Source organism: Charadrius vociferus, unplaced genomic scaffold (genome assembly GCF_000708025.1).
Source record: "Charadrius vociferus isolate BGI_N301 unplaced genomic scaffold, ASM70802v2 scaffold758, whole genome shotgun sequence".
Lineage (NCBI taxonomy): Eukaryota > Metazoa > Chordata > Aves > Charadriiformes > Charadriidae > Charadrius > Charadrius vociferus.
Genome location: NW_009649934.1, coordinates 2,045,562 through 2,063,588, shown reverse-complemented (window position 1 = coordinate 2,063,588; position 18,027 = coordinate 2,045,562).

Here is an 18,027-nt window from a genome sequence, read left to right as displayed (position 1 = left end):
CTCTGAAGGGCCATTCCCCTCACGGTGCCGGGGCCCTCTCCCCGTCTCCGTTCCCCTCACGGTGCCGGGGCCCTCAGCCCAGCTGCCCCTGACTGAGGCGGGAGAAGCAACCCGCCCGGCGGCTGGGCCCTCAACAGAGCGGGGCCGGGCGGCTGGAGCTGCCCCGCGGCCGCCGAACGGGGATGTCCGGGCGTGTTTGCCCGGCTGAATAACCAGGAGAGACCGCGGCCCAGGTGAGGCATGAGCGGTGCCGGGGGCGGGCGCGTAGCCGAGGGGCGAAGAGGACCCCCTCGGGAGGGACGGGGTGCGCGGCGCAAGCACTACATGCGTGGAGTGGGTGTCGGGGAGAAAATGACCATGTGTTTATGCAATCTTATGCAAATGGCTGTATATTTATGCAAATTTGTGTTAAGTAGGTGCTACCGATGCTCTGGTTTCAAATAGTGGTAGGTATGTGTGAAGGTATATGATACACACTTAAAACTCTCCTGCAAGCCACGGCGACCCAGTCGGTATGTTATTACACGTGTAGACAACGTGCTGTCTTTTAGGTAAGACAGAAAACTAAAGTATCCCCAACTGTTTAAGGTTTGAACATGGCTGTTAGGTGTATTTGATCTCATGTTCTGGCCAAATTCCAGTGAGTATAATTATACCTCGTCTACCTACTCCAGCTCTCCCGCCAGCTTTACCCGGTAAAATGTTTTCCTATTTTCTTCCAGTATGCGGTGTTAAATAGCTACTATTACCCCGGAGACTCACACGTGGGTTAGCTGTTCCCCATCTCTGGAATGTGCCGGTACTTGAGCTGGGAAACTTTCAGGGAGCATGTTTTTCCCACCGCTGTGACCCAAAGGAAAATGGAAGGGTCAATTAGATACTAGCAATTTTAATTGATGTGGTGAGTATTCTCCTGCTCCAGTGTTGTCTTGTCAAGGTGCCCAGAGCTGTTTCTAATTTTCAGGGGAGTTTATTTTCTAAGCCTAGAAATGTTTGTGAAATTGATTTGCGGCTCTATGGCAAATGACTCTGTAACCAACAGATGTTGTAAGTTAACAACACCCATTGATGTTAAGTTATTGAATTAAGGTTGAGACAGAATTAAGGTGGTAAGGAAGAGCTCTGAAACTATTGTTGCGCTAAATAGATGTCGTGAAATGTGCAGTGGAAGTGATTCAAGCTTCCCTTCAGAGTTGAGACTGATAGGTACCAATATTCAGAAAGTATCGGGAGCTGGATGTGGTAGAGGACTACAAAAGACCTGATCAAGTGCTGTTGAAGGTGACATCAGCAGAGCACAGCCACTTGTAAACTGAAGAGAACCTCTGTGTTCGCTCCTCAGTTGAAGTTGAAATAAATTGTAAACAATTCTGAGTTGAGGGATTTGATTTGATTCAGACTTTCAGAGCAAATATTAAATAGCCTAGAAAGTGGAGAGTATGCCATGATTTATATTCATAAGAGTGTTTTTCTATGTGCATTAATTTAGTCGCATAATGAGTGACTAAAATCTTCCTTTTCCCCAAAAGCACTTTTAAAAATTGCTACTAAATTTCCAGATATTCCTATGCGCTCTCTAAAAGGAAATAAAAATGCAATTAAAGGGAATGCTAATTTCCTCAGGACTAGAACACACAGGAGGATGGATCACAGCTCTGTATCTGCTCCTGGTCTGCTTGGTGGGTCTGGGCAAATCAGCTCTCCGTGCTGGTTTCCCATTTATAAAATGGAGATAATGTCTGTAACCTTTGTGAGGCATTTTAAGACTTAATGGTGAAAAGCATTGTAGAAGTGTTAGGTACTATTCAAGGTGTTCAGGATGTTAATTTAAAAAAAAAATATTAAGAGTTTAGACATTAGAAATTAAAGCTGTACTGATAACTTCAGATCCTGTGTCAAGCACTTTTCTATTTTTCAAAATGGCTTGCGAAGCAAACTGTTCTTACAGTATGGCTGCAGTGTGCGAATGGGAGCAATGTTTTCCAACAAAAAAAATGGGATATTAGTTTTTGTTTCCATTAATTTCTTTGCTGCTTTAAGGAAATATACTTTGGGTTATTTTCCTTGGGGAACAATCTTAAATTACTTCTTTGTTCATTATAGATTTCTTCTGGATCTTTTCGTTGTGTAAGACATTCTTCTAATTCAGAGATTTTCACAATCAGCATCTTATCTAGTTTTTTTAAAAATCACTTTTTTCAGCTTTTGAACTCTTATATTCTGAAAACGTATTTAAAGGAGCCAGAATCTACCTATTCCATTCAAGTGCTCTCTGCTGTGTAATGACAATAGAGAAACTGTGAGAATGGTAAGGATTATCACAGGTGAAAGTGGACTGCTTTTCCTGGCTTCACTAGAGGCGTGGAAATTTCTGATTAGATCTATAGTGCTTTCTTGCCAACTGAGGCAGGATTTGGGGTAAGTTATTTAACAAATAGTCATTGGTATCAACACTTCTCATAACTTTATTATATCTGGAAATACTTAATGCTTTCTTAAATTGGTACAATATGGAGTCATTTGAACCTCAGCTATTATTTTTTAAGAGATTGTAATTCTAAACTTGATGATAGCAAAATGATAAGCTTGCAGATGTGTTTGTCATGTGCCATTAGACCTTTGAAGTCAGAAAGGACTATAAAGAAGCTGTGATACGTGCACACACACACCAATTTAGAACAAATGGAGCTGGTCCTCTGGAATAGAAAAGTTAATTCCCTATTGGTGCTGTGTTGTGTAGCTGTGTTTTCTGCCTTGGTCTGTACAACCATATTTGCCTTTGTGCAGAGAAGTCGGCAGGAACTGCAGCATTCCTTGGCATCCTCTTGGATGCTGCGGCCTCCTCGGACTCCTGCCCGGGGATTCTCATTCGAAGGCTGACAGGCAACTGGAATGCTGCTAAGATCATTTTGCTGTTTCTTCACTGGCATGATTTTCACAGTGACTAAAATACTCTTGCAAAGGCATATTCTTTTCTGAGATTTGTCTTGGATTAATGCAATGATATGCAATATATTAAAAGGATTTGCCTCGTATTGTGATTGGCCTCTATCCTGGCCAACACAGCAGGGTTTGAGCTTGGTTCTCTAGAATTAACAACTGTGAGCTGCTGTTGTGTGAGCTTCAGGCTCTAGCAAGCCCATATTCTCTGTGGCTGGGCACAAAGGGGTCTTGTAACAAATGCTTGCCCCTAGGTTTCAACGTGACATTTTGTTTCCTCCTTCCCGGGCAGGTCTGTTCCTTAGACATTCCCAGGTGTTTACTCATGGAATGGTGTTGCCCTGGGGTGTCACCTGTGACATTTGGGTTTGCTGGAATAGGGAAATGGTTAATTTCACAGGTTTGTCCTTTCAAGAGTTTAAGGACGTGCGTGTATTAAATGTGAATCTGTCAATCAGTGTAGAAGAGAATACCACTGAGATAGTAATGCTGTGCTGAATTGCACTTGGAGCTGAGAGCCTGAACCTCTGCGATTCCAATCCTTTGGCCCGCGCTGTTGCATTACCTTGGGCAAATCACTACAGTCGCATCTCTAGCCTAACACACCAAAATGTCCAGTGTGGACCCCCCCAAAAAGCAATCATCTCCATAAGTCTTTGCAGCTATTTGCTTTCTGAACGCATAACCCTTGTGGGGTAGAATTAGGAAGTGATCGTCACATCTGCGGAAGTCCCCTGGCATTGGCTTAGTGTCTAACTTGCATCCAAAGTCTGTTGTTGAGAGCACAGCTTCATGGTGCACAGGGGTGTGGGTTCTCTGCGCACTTCAGCTGCAATAAGCACATGCTGATTTCTCTGGGCCATATTCTTCCTTGTCCTAGTACAGTTCACTCCTTAATCTCCCAGCCTCCTTTTGTCTGTTTGTAAAATCTGACATGTCCCTACTCTGCTGCGGAATGCACTGGAAAGACCTAGATAGAGAGGCTAATAATGCTCTTTATTTTACTCACCTCCCAGGGGTCTAGGAGAGTTAATGTCTGCACAGTGCCTTGGCAAGTGTAAAAGTGCTTAGCTTCATTATATATTGATTTACGTGCAAGAAAACTACACAAAATAATAAAACATGCAATGTACTTAAAATGGACTGTAGGCAGAGGGGAGAAATATCTTAAATGTAACCTTAAAACATGTTGCAAGTCATGTGAATGAACTAGAGTAAGGTGGGCTTCCCAGTAAATCCGGCAGAAATGGGAAAAGGTCCTATATTTGGAAATAGCACAGCGCCCAAAGGGGGCTGTGTCTAGATGAGAATTCCCATGTGGAGACAGAGACACGAATTAAATTAGAACAGATATTAGAGCTCTGGGCCAGATTCATATCCTCGCTGCAGCAAAGTAAACCAGAGAAACACTGGCAAATCACTGATGTAACGCCAGGATGAGTGAGAGGAGAATTAATCCACAGGTAATAAGGGCAGCATCAGTGCCTGCCTAGGGTTTCATCCTGTGCTTTGTCCTAATTATGAGTAGATTAATGGCATGCTAAAATACAAAACAGATTTATGAGCCATTGCAATCTCCCTCTGTGTTGTTGTACAGCTGACTCAACAGTGCTCTTACTCCTTGGCTAGAAGGTCAACTTAGGTTTTACTAAGTTAGGGCTGGGGCTTGGATTAAGACATGCTGCCTTACTGAATGCTGCTGCTAGGATAAATGCTAAACTGAAATCCCATCTGCTCTCTCCGTGTCCTGTCCGATGGATATTTAAGATCCCACAGGACATCCTGAATAGAGGATAACCCTATATATCTAGCCAGCATTCTTCCTTCATTACAAAAGACTTGGACCAGCTTGTATTTGAAGTCAGCAGAATTACTTCTGTTTTCTTGTGAAAACAGTATCTTTCCAGACTGGAAATACTGAACCTGGAATCAGAAAGGAGCAATGTGTAAAGTGAAAGAGTCAATATTATGTGTTGATCATTGAAGAAAATAAGGAACAACACTGTGGCGAGATTACTGTGTACTATTGTTTGAAGAATATTTACTGAATATGCTATACCTATAACAGTGTGTTGCCTTTTGGGGAAAGAAAATGGGGTGAAGCACAAAGCAGATGATCAGCCACAAGATTTCCTGGATTGTCTTCTCATGTGTTGCCACTAATGGACTGTAGGCAAGTTCTTTCATGTCTCTGTGTCTCTATTTCATGACCTGTAAACAGCAATAGTAATAATTTGCTGGTTTTCAGCCTGGCTGTGAAACTTGAGAATGTCAAAACATTTTGTTAACAGTGGCAGGTCAAGTGGGAAGAGGGCTGGGTTCAGCTGCATCTCCACTCTGAGTTGCCGATTGCCAGAAAATAGAAAGATGTCTCAAGAGAAAGATCACATGATACTTCTCTTGTTTCTTATATATTTCCTCATCCCCACCCCAGGGAAGCAGTTCTGTTCTACACTTTTCATTCTACATTTGGCAAAGATCACAATCACTTTCCAGTGAAACCTTATTGTCCAACTTTCTCCATCAACCTGTGCAGCTTTTTCCTCAGTAGACACTTGTCTTTTAAAGGAATGCTGCAGATTTGCTTTTCTCTCTGCCGTCACTGCAGCAGCCTTTCTTGGGGCAAAATTCTCACTTGCCTTAAGCGGGAATTTGCTTGAAGAGCTAAGTCAAGACTCTGGCACTAACCCATCTGAGACGAGCTTGCACACGCTCCTCTCAGAAGAGAGAGCACGCCACTGGACACTGCATTAGGACTTAGTACCTCTGGGCTTGGATCCATTAGTTTGTTAGTGAATTTCTCAGCCTCCACCAGAGAAGATGCTGGTTGGATAGGATTAAGAGAATAACTTTTGCCCCATTTATATTGCGCATATTGTCCCAGAGAAACTTCAGGATGATGACAGTAAAACAACTTTGTGATAAGATTTTCTGAGTTCCTCTGCGCTGCTGGGATGCAGGTATAAAATCATCAGGCAGGTAGAAGGGTAAAAGAACCTCTTTCTTTTCATGGGATGTCAGATGTGCACCATGGTGTTTGATACCCCGACAGAGTTATATGCACATCTATCCAGTAATTTTTCTTCTAGCTCAAGGCTAACTCAAAATATACTGTTATTTTAGGGACAATGTGGGGAAAGTAGATGTGGGCACAGCATCCACAGCCCTCTGGATCCAACCCCTGAAATCTCACGTGTCTGATGGCCACTGATCCGGCCGACAGACTGCAGCAAGACTGCTTCTTCTGGCATCAGCATCTCCCCACTCATTGCCAAAGCTGGAGTTCTGTAAACAGATCTCATCCTGGCATATGTTATATTGCCATACAGGCAACACTGTTCTAACTGATTAATAACAAGCAGCTTGATAGGATTTGGGGAGGCACTGGAGTAATTAGTAAGATAACGCCAGGTTCCTTTGTGCTACACTTTCACGGATGACAAAAGCTTTCCCCCTGAAGAGTTTCACTGATAAATCTGTATATAATAATAATAAAGGGTTTTTGCTAAAATGCAAGTTAAATATTCCTTTAGGAAATAAGAGGTAAGGAAGTGTTCAAGCCCTGGTACTGATGGGGGGCCAGGAGAATGGAAGAGGAAGATATGTCAAAGTTCTGCTGCTAGGAAAGGACCTGCTTTTCCGCCTCTGCTGATAGCAAGGTTTGGGATTTAATCTCCTAACAGCTAGCATGTTCATCTTGGTGGGTACGTTGGCAGGGTTGACTGCTTGGTGCTTACAAGCTGGGCTGTCCGTGCATCACCAGGGCACAATGTGCTGATTTCCTCTGGCAAGACAGTGAGGTGGATTGCTGTTCTAAACCAGGCCCTTCTCTGGCCTTCCACGGAGTCACTCCCTCTTACGCTGATCCAGGGATCAGTAACATACAGACTGTGTAGGGCAAGTTCCAGCTTCCACCTAGCTGGCTGTTTAGCTGCTGGTGGCAGTGGGATCATAAATACTGAATATTCCTTATTCATCTTCACAGCAGGCATAGTTTCCCTTCGCTGTAGTGAGAAATTATGAGTGTGGGTTTGACTCATACAGAATAAGTGACCAAGTATCAAAACTGAAGGAAAAAAAAAAGAGTAAAAGGCTACAAATGTTGCCAAAGTGACAGCTGTTCATTTACTAAAAATATCTTTTAATATTGCTGGAACTTTTAAAATAGTCTAATTTATATGGAATATTCCTCACTAATTGAAGCTGTCTCTTTTTTTTATTAAATAGAAAGGTTACAAAAAAGTATATTGATGTTTTGAGAGTGATTCCTCTCTGGAGCACATTGATTATTATGAGTAGGATTTTACATGATGCAAGCCCCTAAATGCCAACAGTGATATGAGGAAACCTGCAGATTCTTGTAATTGTAGATGCAAGGCAAGGCTCTGGGCTATTGCATCCCCTTTCTGGAGATCATTGTTGTAAAGCTCAAAGTGTTGTTTAGCCCTTGGTGTTCTCATTTATTTCCACAGCTTTTTCTAAAAGCAGAAGTTTGAAAAATGAAAGTCTTTCAAGAATAATCACTCTCTAAACACTTAATGCTGCTGTGACAGCACTGTCTATCACACAAGATTTAACTTTGGAAATCCACATAACATAGAGAAAAAAACCTTTTCCAATTAGCCGAGACTGGAGGCAGATTAGTTCTCGAATGCAGCATTGAAAGATGCCAGGGTGTATATTAATGGACTACAGGAGCTGACTTCTGACCATAATTCTGACTGCATTGGGTGGTGCATAAAATGGAAACAGCAGCTCTCCCGCCCAGAGGTGCAGAACTAGCTAGTCAATGTGAGCTACCCTTGGGTATATCTCATAGGTCTTAGTGATCTACAAACCTGTCAAGTACAAAATATGCCATCCTCATTCTTTTATATAGATGGGGAAGCTGAGGTGTGGAGAGGTTAATAGATTGCCCAAGGTCATACCGTTCTTTTGCCAGACCTAAGAGTAGCCCCCATGCCTTCTGTCTGTAGTTTTATAGACATGTGCACACATTCAAGTCCTAGCTGCAAAGTCTGTTGAACAAACTTTTTCCCTTTTTTTGATCTTTGGGACCTGATTGGTGTACGCCTTCATGATCAGAGGAGCTGCAACATTAACAGTCTTTAAAAACTTACATAGCATAACTTTCTTCAATAGAGCAAAGAGATGGTTTTCCCCAGTCAGCAAGATTTTGATGTTTAGATCCACAGTTGAGCAAGGCTTGTAGCGATTCTTGCATCAAGAGTTTAACATTGCTTTTTTCAGATCTCTAGCACAGACTTCTATCACTTGAGCTAACAGGGTACATTGTTATACTGCTATATGTCTCATGATCCTGACATTAAAGGATGCAGAATAAAGAGATAATCAGATGCACACTGTCAGGAAATTTCACAAGCCTGGCTGACAATAGATGATGCAGGAGGGATGGGTTCAGTTTTAGGGCTGTGTTGTAGTTCCCTTGCTCTCGGTCAGCTCTTTCCCCTCTTGAGAGAGAGAACTCTCCCCAGCTTTTCTCCTGATCTCCTTTTTCACTCATTCCATCAACAAGCAAAATTCCATCAGTTGCAACTCACTTACTAAATCTGTCTCCCTTCCTTTTAGTTTGTAGTCACCCTGTGCTTTCTTTCCCTCTGAGCCTTCTTTCAATCCTACACACCTCATCTTCTGCCATCTGCATGGACTGTAACCTGACTTCTTCCCTCTGCACTCCCAGCCAACCCTGGGGCTCTTTCTCCTCCCCTCTTTGCGCCTTTTTGGCTCCCCATTCTAACTCTGGTGCCTCCTTTTGCCTTACTACATTATTTTTTTTTTTTTTTTTTTTTTTTTTTTTCCCCTGGAGAATGGCAAAAGACCTACTTTCATTCCCCATGTCATAAGTGAGAAAGAGTTGAGCAACCTTAACTGTGGGCATTGCTACCAGTAATACATATTTATATTTTATTTAGGCACACAATATGCTTTCAGAAAAACTAGATCTAAAGATTGCAGTACATTAAATGACCAAAATAATTTAATCCGATGATAAGAAAATAGAAGATGGATTGAATGGCAAATGCTGTAGGGGAAAAAGCAAACAATAAAACAAACAAAAAAATGAACAAACCACAGCATGACATAGGTGGATTGTACGCCATCTTTGGGCAGTCCTATCCAAACCCCTCAAAAGAAGCATATTCTGTGCCCCTTCTTATTGAATGGGCAGATATTATTTGGTTTCTTCCAGATAATACTTCTGATTGCTCTTTCATTTGTGACTGCTGTTCTGGGCTTTTGGAGGGTTATTTTTCACCTCAGTATTTTGTGATGGAGGGACAGGAAGAATGAGATGTGGTCTGACCAAAGGACCAGGTGCTGGAAACTCTTATTCTAACCCAGCTCTGAAACAGACTCTTGGTGCATCCTGGACTAATCACCTAGCTTCAATGTTCTTCAGCTTCTTCAGTTTTCTAAGACAGAGGTAGCAGTACTGATCAAACTGCTGCAGAGGAGTATTGCACCAGGACTCATTCGCATTAAGTAGGATGAGACTATAGCTTTGGCTTCTCCTGCTGATTTCGATAGGAAAGGTAGTTAGTTGTATTTTGCACCTCTGCTTGCTTCCAAGAAGCTATTGCAGTGCTGAGCAAAGATGAGCCTGCAGTCCCTGTACCTACTGTGTTGCTTTTATTAGGACTACTACATTAGAGCCTTGGTGACCAGACAAAAAATAGGGCACAGCTGAAATGGTTCCAGGGAAAGGAAGCATCACAGGGAAGATAATAGCAAAGCAAAGCGTAGATTCTAGCTTTCATATGTCTCAAGCTACTGTTGTAACTACTGGGCCAGATTCGCGAGCTCTCTGAAGCCTCTCATTCTTAGGAATGCAGGAACAAGGATTGAATTAAAAGCTGCCTGTCAGTGGGAGAATATAAGCCACCAAGCCAGTGATACTTTGGGTTTGGGTTTTTTTTTTTTTGACTGAAGTCATAACCAGTTTTATACTGATGAAAGATGTAGGTTTTATACTTTGTATAATCCCCTGAATGGGTATAAATAACATAAACTGTGCAAGTGCTGCTTATATAAAATTGGAGAGACCAATTCAAAGAGCACAAGGCCAGTTCGATCTGTGTGATTTCCTTAATTTACTGTAGAAAATACCAGTAAGGATACTGGATCAAAGAGAATTTCTGGATGTGAATTCCAATTACTGTAGACCAAATTACAATATATGGGGCACGTAAGAGTGCCATACAAAACCATCCAAACGCAGTGCAGTTTTCATTAAACTGTTTGCAAGTGGGTCTGGTGAGAGTGGACAGAAACATCCAGGTGTGTTTATTCATCTCTGAGATGGGGCAACCCACTTTTAAACAATTTATTTTACATATTTAGTGATACTTGTACTGTCTTTTAGTATTGCAGTTTCTCACACTATCTGTCCAACATGTGCCTGTTTCTTTCTGCTTCAAGTTACTAGGTGAGATATAATTGCAGCAGACAGCCTGTGGACAGGGTACAGGGGCAGGCATTGGGGTATATTGAGGTTGGTTCTCACTAGAAAAAGGAACAGTCTTCTCCCTGGTGCCAGCATTACACACAGAAGTAACAGACTAGTGCTCCTACATTGCCAATGAGAATAGAAGAAGCACCTTTGCTAAGAAGAAAAACTCTAATAAATACTAAAGGGGTAAAAGTATAGTCTAAGGTTAGGTCAGAACATTAGTAGTTGGGCAATGTGGATCCTATTAACCACTGAACATTTTATAGCAGATATGCATGTCAAAACTGTCAACTGATTATAAATACTGGCTTCTTTTACGTAAGGAAACTGCTGTCCAAAGCAGTTCAAGTCATCACGAAGTAAGTCCCAGTTAGAGCTAGTGACTGTAGAGGTTTAGGCATACATATAACTATTCCTGCTTTGGGGCCAGGGAGTGTGCTAGATGCTCTCTTGAGGTCTCTTCCAGTCTTACTTTCCAAGACTTAGTAATGTCAGTGACTTTACAATGGGAACTTTTTTGAGTTTCTACAACAGTGAAGCTGGCATGAGAATATTTACATTTCCCAGGGGTGTAACAAGAAGCTAGATGTAATATCATCAAGCCTTGCTATTCAAAAAAATGTTAGAGCTCTGAATTTCACCAGCTTGGGTTAAAAATGACAAATTCCTCATTCTTCAGGTTTGCCTACTGGGTTCATGTGCCTGCATGAGGACCCTGAGGACAAGGAAATTCCTTTTTTTCCCTAACAGAATCTTCAGATACTATGCAAAATATAACAAAAATCACCACCACTGTTTGTGCATAAAGCAAATCTGTTGAGATCCCTGTGAGGTAGTAAAGAGGTGTAAGTTATTGAATCCAACAACTACCAAGGGACTGTGGGGGTTCTGATGCATCAGACTTTCCTTCATCGTTAATCAAATGGCCTGAACGCTCTGCGGGCCTGTGGAGGTGCTCTGAGCACTCGCCTGCACCGGTTTAAGGCAGACTTTCTTAGGCCAGTATTCCCCTATGAGGGCAGCCAAAACTGGAGAGGTTTGAACTCCAAAGCTGAAGTGTATTACCCATAACTGTAGCAGTTTTTAGCCCTGCCAAGCGAGGTGGTCCAAAAGAGGGACATGAAAGTGGCACTCTGGCTGAGATCTTTCTCATGTCATTCTTCTGTGTGTGCGTGGTTTCTTCAGACTTCCAAATCCCAGGCTGCAGTCCATATCCTCTTGCAGCACTACAGGTCTTGCCCACTGCTTTCTGCCAAGCCTTGTCCCATAGCCAGCTCCCAGAGGATTGCCTTCATGCAGGACATCTTCCTGTAGGAAAGCCCTTGACAAACTAACATGATAGTTGGCAAGGAGTAGATAATTTTCCAACAGCTCGAGAGAGTGAGCAGTGATGAGAAGTCCTGTTAATTACTGTTTGAGTGGAATTTTGTTAGGGAAGTAGGAGAGAAGGAAACTGATTCATCTGAGCTAATTTGCAGACATGGGCCAACTGTTGTCTATGGGCTATGCACAGTTCACAGAGCTCTGGAGTGAGATGTCTTCATGCCTTGGAGACAACACCAACGTGAGCTTTGTACCTTCACCTCAGCCTGCCAAGTCCCACCCAGAAAGATGATGCATACTGGCAGTTGGGCTCTTCTCAGAATGAGCATCTCTGCCCAGCTTTAAGCAAATCTTTTCATTCATGTCCAGCATTGCTCCTTAGACAACTGCAGTGGAGCAGCGTGTAGCCTGCTCTTGTCAGCCGCTCAGAAATGTAGAATTGTGAAAGTACAGTTAATCGATAAAAACACCATAACGAAGAATATGCGGAAAGATGTCATAATGCTTTTGGAGGGAGTCTGTGTGAAGGTTATTGGTGCAAGAAAGATCAATTTGTGAGAGAGAGGAACTGGGTAAAGTTGTCTGAAGGAGGGTGGTGATGATTACTAAATAAACAAGCTACAGGCATGCACAATGGATGAAGGTGTCACTAGCTTTTCATTATTGCTCTTTGGTAACACCAGTTGGGATCGGGATCCCCTGAACTCATCTCTGCAGGCTGTCCTTGCCCTGATGAGTTTACAAGCTGAGAAATCAGGTTCATGCTGACTATGTTTAAAAAATGTGGACCTAATAAATTACCAGGTTCAAATAATTTGCATTCCAGTGGGTTAAGGGAGCTCCCAACTTGCTAGATGCTGACACCAAATTCTTCCTTTCTGCAGTATCTGTGATAGGCATAAGCCCAGGTTGTTTATGCCATCTACAATATTTGCATTTCTTGAGTGGCACCAGAATTTTTTTACATCATCAGGCCTTTTAACAACACTTCTGCTAGTTCTCCCTAATGGCTTCTGACTGTGCTAATAAGCATATTGTATGCAATGTGGCATATCTGCCTTGGGATATTTAAGGGACATAGTAGATGAGGGGCAGTAGACCAGCCAGTGTGAGTGTAATGTTTCGTGTTGCTAGCAATTTGTTCGTGTTAGAAGACATCTCATGTTAATCCAGCTTAAAAAAAAAGTTATCAACCATGTCAACCATGTAAGCATCACTCATTTAGTTTAGCTTCAATATTTGACAAAATTATGAGGACTGACTCTAATCATTAGGACCACGGTTTCAAACCTGGGTGGCAGCATTCACTGAATACAAACATTTCCTACTTACCCTCCTGTGAGAGGAGAGCTGAGCCCTGTGGAGCCTATTATAAAAGACAGTTTGATGGAATAGGCTGAAATAGCAAGATTTATAAATAAAAGAAGATCAAGAGAACTGTACATAAAACAGCCCATACCAAACTAACCTAATTACTCTCTACGGTGAGGTCAGTAAGAGAGCTGATAAAACGAATGTGTATGACATTTCTATCTGTTTAGACCTTGGAAAGCCGTTGATAAAAATCTCCTATCAAAGGGCTGGAGTCTTTGGCGGCTCAAGCTGCATAAGAAGGTCCCATGTGTTGAAACGGAGATGAGCAATGAGGAGGTCATTCTGGGGGCCACCAGGTTCTTGCAGGGGTAGGTCGCTTGCAAAGACCCTCAGCATAGTTTCCCAGCTCCCCAGTGACTAAGAGCAAGGCTGCATGCAGAGTAACAGTGGGTTTTATGACACTTACATCAGAAATGCTGTTAACTTCAAAGAATCTGCTAGACAATTCCTTCGAAAAGCACAAAATATGTCAGGGGAATGGGCTAGAAAATGGTTGATGGATGGTAACATGGGAAAATGTGAAATGAAGCACTTGAAAATCCCAAGCTCACACAGCTGACAGTGTTTAGAGAAGACATGGAGTGTTCTAGCACTCTCTGGGGCTTTGGGATCCTTGTTGGCAGGAACTAGAGCAGAGCAAGGAAAGAAGAAAACGTATTTCTATAAATGTTCAGCCACGATGTTGTGAAGCCTAATCTTAGCCCTGTGTGCAACCTTTCATACTCACTTTGGTTAAATAATTGAGCAAACTTGGATAGAGACACCGAAAGGGGCAATTTGCCCTTGGTAAGAGGGTATGTGTAAACACCCATGTGCCACTTGAGCCCACGCTACGAGCTTTTCTGTTGCTGGTGGCTTATGCTGGCATATTTTACCTTGCAGCTGGGGGCAGAGGATAGGAATGTGCACACAGCTCAGCTGACACGCAGGGATTTGTTCAGTCTCCGTAACCTTTAATTTGGAGTAAGAGCATGCATTCACAGCATTGCACAGGAATGCCTGCCTCCTGAACAGCTCCACACTTACACAAGGCACAAACCTTGGTAGGATTTACAAACAGATCAGTCTCCCTGATATATCAGCATCTCTGTAGAGCTGCCAGCTGAGACTGGAACATAGTAGACCTCCAGTTCATTTCCAGCTGGCTAAAAAATCCTCTCAGATGGAAATGACTTTCATACCAAAATTAACCTGGGCTGGTTTCAGACCAATATCTTAAAGGCGTACAGATTTTCTACTACCCTTTGAATCATCCAGTCCCCCAACAGGGAACTTTAATGCTAGTGCAGCATCTGCTGTAGAATATTTATATTCAGGACTTCCTGTGTGAAGCTCTGGATGGATGTGATTACTGAATATGTTGGAAAAAGGACAGTTTACTGCCTGGCTTTTATTTCCTGCTATTTTGTATTTCTATGCAAGGAGCTTATATGCCATGTTGTAAACGGCTGGTTTTCTTGTGTGATGTCTCTTTTTTTTTTCCTCATTCTCTTAATGGGCTTCTCGCTAAACTGACGTTTCAGCAGCATTCCCATTATTAGTTATGATGCCAGTAAATGGAGGTCTCAGTAGTGGGTGAAATTTAAATTGGGTTTGAAGAGCATTCAAATAATTCAGCGCTTTACTTTCATTTGGTGGTTCAGTTTGCACAGTGTATGATTTAGTTATTCACATTTTAGTTACTGTGTTGATGTTGTTTAGCAAAGACCTTGTTTTGCCTGGGACCTTACTACAGCTTTCAGCCAGTCTAATGTTGTTTACTGTAGCTAGCATGAAACTAATGTTTTGTTCTCTGGGTTCCTGTTTGATGTTATAAGCCGAGTCACAATAGCTAGTGGAGGAATCATTTCCATTTTGCTTTATACTGCTCACATGAAAAACAGCTAGCAGTGGAAAAAGACCTATTTCTGAGCATAAATGTTAGGTATGCTTTGCTCTGTTGGGAGTTTGTAGTAGTGTAGTATCTTGGGTAGGGCTTTACTTTCCATTCCAAAGAGCTATCCTAAACTGCAGCAATTGATTTGAAACGGGATATAAGAGACTAAGCAATCAAAATCTGTGTTGCGAAAGAAGTCTGCGAAGTTTACACCTTTCCTTTGGATATCTTTAATCATCCTATGAAAAATCCTGACTGGGAAGTATTTTTCATAACTGAGGCTTATATGAGTCTTGGTGAATATCTCCTGGTAAAGAATAAGCCTAGCAGTAAATATTAGTCAGCATTGTCTCGAGGCACCAGAATTCTTAGTTTGTATTTCTGGATGCCGACAATAACTCCGTGCATTTATTTCATCAGCTGTAAAATGAAGACATACATTATCATTATCCCAGGCCAGCCTGGGAGAAGTTCCACTCCGATGCTGGCTTTGTCGGACCGAATCGGATCCCATCAATTCCACATCTGCCTTAGATGTGTGCCAGGGGTTTTATCCATGACCCTGCATAGCTAAGCCAGCCAACACAGTCGTGATGTCAACTAGAAGCTGCTGTAGGCTCCGTTCCTCTGACTGGTGACCTCAGTGTGTGAGTAGGATAGCTTCTCCTTGTGAGGAGATGCCATCACAACACAATGTAATGTCATCACATCACTTGGTGCTGTCATGGCATGATGATGTTAATTCATGATGTTGTGGAGCAACGCCTGTTTATCATGATGGAGCAGTATCTCTGGATAATGTCCAATTACCTCCATACGTACATTGATTCCTCCTGTCAAGTTTGAGATTCACCGGCATATGGATGTTAGATTATACCCTGTGATGTGCATATGGGAAGCACAGAATGAAAATAATTGAGCCCAAATGACGTGGTCTCTCACCTTGGCATTCAGTCCCATGTATCCACTTCTCTTATCTGAACAGAAGCTTGAAATAGAAAAATTAAATACCGTGGACCTGATTACTCTTTCTTTTACATGTGCGTAAATCAGAATGAATTCCAGTGAATTCAGCAATAGGTAAAGCATCTGTCTGCAAGAGCAGAGTGTACTGCTGAAATAAGGAAAAGATAGGTTTTAACCTTTACATTAACACAAAGGATATCCCAAGCTATTAATAGGATGTATTTCATTTTTGCCCAATAGCCTAATTAAGACCTAACTCATACTTGAGGAGAAAAGGAAGCAATTTGATTTACAGAATCTTATGTGATTAAATCACCAGGGAAGAGAAAGAAGGATTTGAGATGGAAGGGGGGAAGTTTTAAAAGGTATCATTTGTGAAGAATGGAATATCTTTCTTCTTAGAAACCTTTTGCCCCTGTGTTTACAGCTTAAAGAGGATTCACTGACTTTTATTTATTTGCCTAAACTACTGATTTTTCATCTTGCAGGGTGGCTTCAAAATCCAATGTGAACTTTTTAAGGCACCTAATGATCCATTCTATTATCCCCCAGGACAAGGCTAGTTCCAGTGATTTCATGGGGAACTGATTCAGAAAATACCCTTTTTCTCCCTCGCGGCCTCCGAAGCCCTTGAATCATGTTGATATCTGGATACCTCTTTTCTTTGCAACAGTATGGTGGTAGCCAGTGTCAGCAAACAGACCTGGAGTGAGGGTTGATTGGGGAAACAGATTCACGCTGTATGTAGCCCAAACAATGTACCTATGGAAGAGCTCTATTTCTATGCCAAAGATAAGACCTTATTGTCAGGTAGTTTTAAAAGCAGTGCAGATGCACAGGATTCCTTGCCCTTCTACCTAAGCATATAATACTGCCATTTTTTTAAAAAAAAGCCCTCCTTATTGATTTTCATTTTGCGATAAACATACTTACAAACTTAGATAGACTTGAGAAACTGTAAGCCAATAGCCACAGAAGGTATCACGGGGCTTATAAAATAGAGTGTTCACAGATACTGTTGTTGAACTAATAAAGAGGCAATTCAGAATGTAATAAAGCATGGCAAACTTTGGCCGTCAACTTCGGTCAGAAGTTTCGCATGCATGAATCTTCGTGAGTGAATTTTGCCGCGTGATGACAGTAATGTTTTTCATCTACGCATCTCAGTGCTTTAGAGGTGTCTAAACATTTTACTGACTGGAAAATTGTGGCACTATGTAACCAAGGGATTTGCCTAAGGAAACGCAGATAATTTCTGATATAATTAGGTCTAGAAATAAGGTCTCCCTATACTCTTAGCTTAACCATTAGACGTATCATCTCTCATAGCCTAGTGTAGAGAAAATATCACAGCAGAACTGCTGCACGCTTTCTTCCTAAACCAGCAGTGCCACAGCCTAATCCCATTCTGCGCCTATCTGGAGTATCTCGTTCAGTGCCTTCTATGCAGGATCGAGGACAGAATGGAAATTGAGGTCCTTATTCTTTTTCAAATCCTGCTTTTCTTCCCTCTATTGCAGTACAAGCCAAAGAGAGCTCAGGCCGGTTTGAAGGCAAAAATATGTCAATCACACTGAAAAGTCCACTCTGTTTTCTGAACCCCAGGTAGCACAGGATATTGCTGCCCCATTGCAGGAATGATTTGGCACATGGCACATGAAGATGGTCTGGATCCTGCAAAGAAAAAAAAAAGATTGTCAGCAGAACAGAAAACCCTACAGCGTTCACTAAAATATGAATCATGTAGTCTTCAAGGACTGTACAAAACAAGTGGTTACCTCTGCCAGGAAGTGGCAGGAGCCACTTTGGCGAGGTGAGAGATATTAAGAAAGAAAATAATTAGCTATATTTTCACCTGAATGTTTATTTGGTGTTCCAAATTATTTTCACAGCCATGACCTTTAGTTCCATTGCCAGCACCATTATTTAATTTTGCCTGTGTCCAGCATCCTGGCACACTCGTCAGTTTGATGCATAGACTGCGTTATGGCATGGTTGTGGGTGGCAGGAGCATGGTAGAGGGAAGGTGTAAGTGGGCTGTGTTCCTTTTTCAGTGCGTATCACTTCTCGAGCGCTT